At 29.3% G+C, this 4,224-nt stretch overlaps 1 non-coding gene across 1 annotated transcript; it reads right to left on the reverse strand.

The window, feature by feature from the left end:
* Nucleotides 1–3,515: 3,515 nt before the first annotated feature.
* Nucleotides 3,516–3,600, reverse strand: TRNAM-CAU (transfer RNA methionine (anticodon CAU)). The gene is given in 2 exon segments: nt 3,516–3,551; nt 3,563–3,600. It is a non-coding gene; the product is annotated as a tRNA-Met (tRNA).
* Between the last annotated feature and the right edge of the window lie 624 nt (nt 3,601–4,224).

Here is a 4,224-nt window from a genome sequence, read left to right on the forward strand (position 1 = left end):
ATAACATTTAAGCATTATATAGTAAAAGAGATGGAGACTCATCAAGTGATTTTGACTCACACAACACCCATTACCACTCACTACTCATTTTATTTAAATGAGAGACATATTCTTGACTTTCTCAACTTTGGCCAATTCGTTAAAGACACTTATAATTAGCTCTATCTTCTAATTAGGAATGTGATGTTTCTTGGCTACATTTTAAATTCATCTAAAATACGTTACATTTATAGCCCTAAAAATGTGTATACTATGTGAACTTGAGTTATATTTTATAAAACTATTAACTTTCTTTTCTCGTTCTGATGTGAAATTCATCTAAAATGTCATGTACACCTCAGTTTACCAATCTAGAAGTCTATCAGTCCTACTTTATCTGTCCTTTGTCAGAGGTTTCAAACATTATTCTAATTTGTTTTTATTGTTACTGGCCTTTAGAATTTGTTCCTTTCACTCCCACCTGATCTATTTAATCAATCGTGTTACAATGTTCTATATAATGTTACGTGTCGTGTTCCGCTTGGCTGATAGAAGTACAACAATTGAGTCATAAGCTACAAGTACATTTTAATGATGCTTGATTTTCTGCTTATCAAATTTTAATTTAATTTAATTACGTTTATAGTTCATATTCATATCAAATTTTTTCTTGAGAAATATAGAATTTATGGTAATTTGTATACTTTAAAATTACCTCATAGTTCAAACTTCAAAGCATAATTTATTGACAAACATTACACATTCATAAGAGAATTTTTACAATACAATCACGTCCCCCCCTCCCTCATTCTAAACAAAATAAAGTTTGAAATATTCACTAGTGTTAATTACATTTTAACACTCTATATAGATACCGTTAAAGCTTATAACGATATTGGAGCAAATGACAATTAACTGATATCGATAAAGACTTTAACATTTTTTTTTATTAATATTCATATTTATTGTCGTAATCTTTTGTTGTTGTTAGCAGTTTTATAGTGTACAAAATTTTAAATATTAGTAGTACATATATATAAGTTAAAATTCATATGATTGAGAAATATGTAATGTCTTTCATGAATGAAACGTAGACATGGAAATAAAGGCCCATTGTCCACTCTATCGTAGCCATAAGGTCTCAAAAGTTGCATGTGCAGTGTTTAATTTAAAAGGCAAATTGTTTTCTTAGAGACAAAGAAGCTTGTGTATGTGTAGGCATGGGGGTCCCTAAAAGGCTCTCTTAATTCCTATCCTTTTTTTAGTCATACAAAACAATAATTCAAGTATTACTACCCATGTGGTTTCTTTCTTTTGCATCATATATATCATATGTGTGACGTCTAATGTAATAAAAATCAACTTTATGTGTACATTGAATCATATGGGCATTAACAAGCATGAGATCCTTGACACTTACCTCGAGAAATTAAACATTACATTTACTCTTTTCTCAAACAAGGACATGAAATTGATGAATCAAAATCATTATTTTGTATCAAAGATAATATTCAAATTTGTTATATAATTTTTTTATTTTACATTTTACTCGTTAAATATCGAGGTCACCATAAAAATTAGCAAAAAGTATGCAAATTATCTTTAAAATGAGTTGTCTTTTTACTTTTGCCCATCATATTTCACATTTTGCATATTTTCTCTTTAGCGACTTAAGTTTTGTTAGTGAGATATACGTTCTTTAAAAATCGAAGTCAGGCAAGAAGACATAAGCATCTAGGGAAAAAAAGATTTTGTGATAAGTTAAAAGACCAACAAAAAAACAAGGGCATAAGTGTCAATGACCCGAAAATTAGATGTGTCTAATTGATGAATTGACTTTTGATCCAACCCAAAAGTGGCTTGGACTGAAATAAGATGTACCAAATTATACGAACTTAAAATATTTAACAAGATTTCTCATGAGCTAATTTAAGTTACATATTAACCTAATAATGTAAATAAGTTTAGATTAAAATATGTGAGATTATCGACCCATCGAAACTTAAACGAGTTAAAAGAAGTCGTGTCTTCATGAACAAGATTTTGCCGCCCATAAAAAAAAATGCTTCATTTTATTCACATCTTTGGTAGAGCAGAGTGGGATCGATTAACTAATATATAGTCTTATTTCCATTTGCTTTTTATTCGATGTGCTTAGTTTAGCCCACAATGGCAAGTAGTCTTGTCACATGATCTAACGGGTCATTACGTCTTCTTCTTCGAGAGTCTTTGTATAGTTGAAAATATGTTTTAATATTTTTGTTGGTTAAATATTATTTAAAAACATATTTTTTAAAAATAAGGAAAATGATTTTTCTAATTACTTCTTTCTTCAAGAGTGTCTTTGGTATTGTTGAAAATATTTTTTCAGTGTTTGGGTGGTTAAATATTATATATAAAGTATTTTCTTCAAGAAAACAAGTTCTTTAAAAATGAGAAAAATGACTTTTCTAATGAAATTGTATAGATTGTCATCCGGTGTTCGGTTCCCATATTGGTGCTTCATTAAATTTGAATTTACGCTGGGAACTAGGAAGCCCCGCATTTGGAAGGGGGCGGGGCCCGGGAAAGCAGCGACTTTGAATTCAAATTCGGGACTTCTGGTTAAGAATGGAGAAGTGTTGTTGGTTGAATATTTGATGTAATAATAAATCAAACCAAACGAATCCTAGGTTTTGACTTTAAGCATCTATTGTTAGATCCTAAATATATTAACTACTCAATTCTCTTCTCTCAAAGTAGATGATTATAAACAGACATAGGAGGTAATAAGTACACAGAATCATGGCGAGTTTAAAATATGAAAAAACAGTCAAAGCATTTAAAATGTGTTTGAAGAAATCTATTATCAATTATTAATTTAGAATTTAGTAACTTTAAAAATTAAAAATCAAAATTAATTTTTCGTTCTTGAAATGGTAGTATATGTTTAAATCTTTAAATCTCTTGTACAATAAAAAGGCCGGTTGGATTCACAGAGTGGATGGAATGGAATGTCTTTGAGTACTGCTATGGGGATTGGAATACAAAAATTTGTAGTTGTTGTAACAAAAGTTGAGGAGATTTAATTCATAGCCAATTACAAATGTTAAATTTAGTTATTACAAAAGAAATGTTCTTTAGTTATTACAAAAGAAACTAGTATATGTATCTGCGCGATGCGCGGTTATTTGATAAATACAATCATAACAGATTTACTGAAAAATTTCAAAATTAAATTTATTATAAAATAATATTGTAATATTATATGAAAAATGTTCTTCTAGAATCACTTACGATTTTAAATAGAAGTAAATGACTTTTTCAATTTCCTTATTAATTTAGATATCGATAGTAATGATTTCTTCAACGAAAATGGAATATTTGACAGTAAAAAATAACTCACCATAACACTCAACCACCGACTTATCTACAATAACAATATTGTCACCGAGGACCAAACTCCAGTTGCTAAAACATCCTTTAGTTTACAATTGGGCCACTGATGAATTACAGAAAAAAGCCCACTAAAAATGGAAGAAGAAAAAAGCATTTTGTGGGGTGAGAGAGGCTCGAACTCTCGACCTCAGGATTACTCAGAAGCTATGAGACCTACGCGCTAGCCAACTGCGCCACCACCCCTTTATGCGAACATATTGAATTATTTTTTATAAAATTTAAACCTTGACGATTTTGATTAAACGAAACATTTAAAGAAAAAAGGGGTGAATTAAAGTGTTTATACTATGTAAACTTGAGTTGTGTTTTATAAAACTCTTTGCTTTCTTCTCTTATTCCAAACGTCATATGCACCACAGTTTACCAAACTAAAAGTGTGTTAGTCTTACTCGATCGACATGTCCTCTATTAAAAATATTATGAATTATTGTTAGTTTTTTCAGTTACCTACCTTTACTCCCACTTGATCTATATAATTAATTAAGTTAAAATGTTTTGTACAATGTTACGTGTGTGTTCTGTTTGGCCGAAAGAAGAATAACAATTGAGCCATAAGCTACAAGTACATTTTAATGATGCTTGATATTCTGATTCTATTTAATTTAATTTAACTATGTTTATAGTTCATAGTCAAAGTTTTCTATTCCATAATTAATATTATTTTGAGAAACAGAGAATTTATGGCAATTTGTGTACTTCAAAATTACGGTCATAGTTCAAACTTCAAAGCATACTTTATTGACAAACATTACTTATTTTATATTTTTGGTTATGAATTAATGTATTCTCTAATTGATGAAGATTTTC

The sequence above is a fragment of the Solanum lycopersicum genome, chromosome 4, assembly GCF_036512215.1.
Source record: "Solanum lycopersicum chromosome 4, SLM_r2.1".
NCBI classification, from domain to species: Eukaryota; Viridiplantae; Streptophyta; class Magnoliopsida; order Solanales; family Solanaceae; genus Solanum; species Solanum lycopersicum.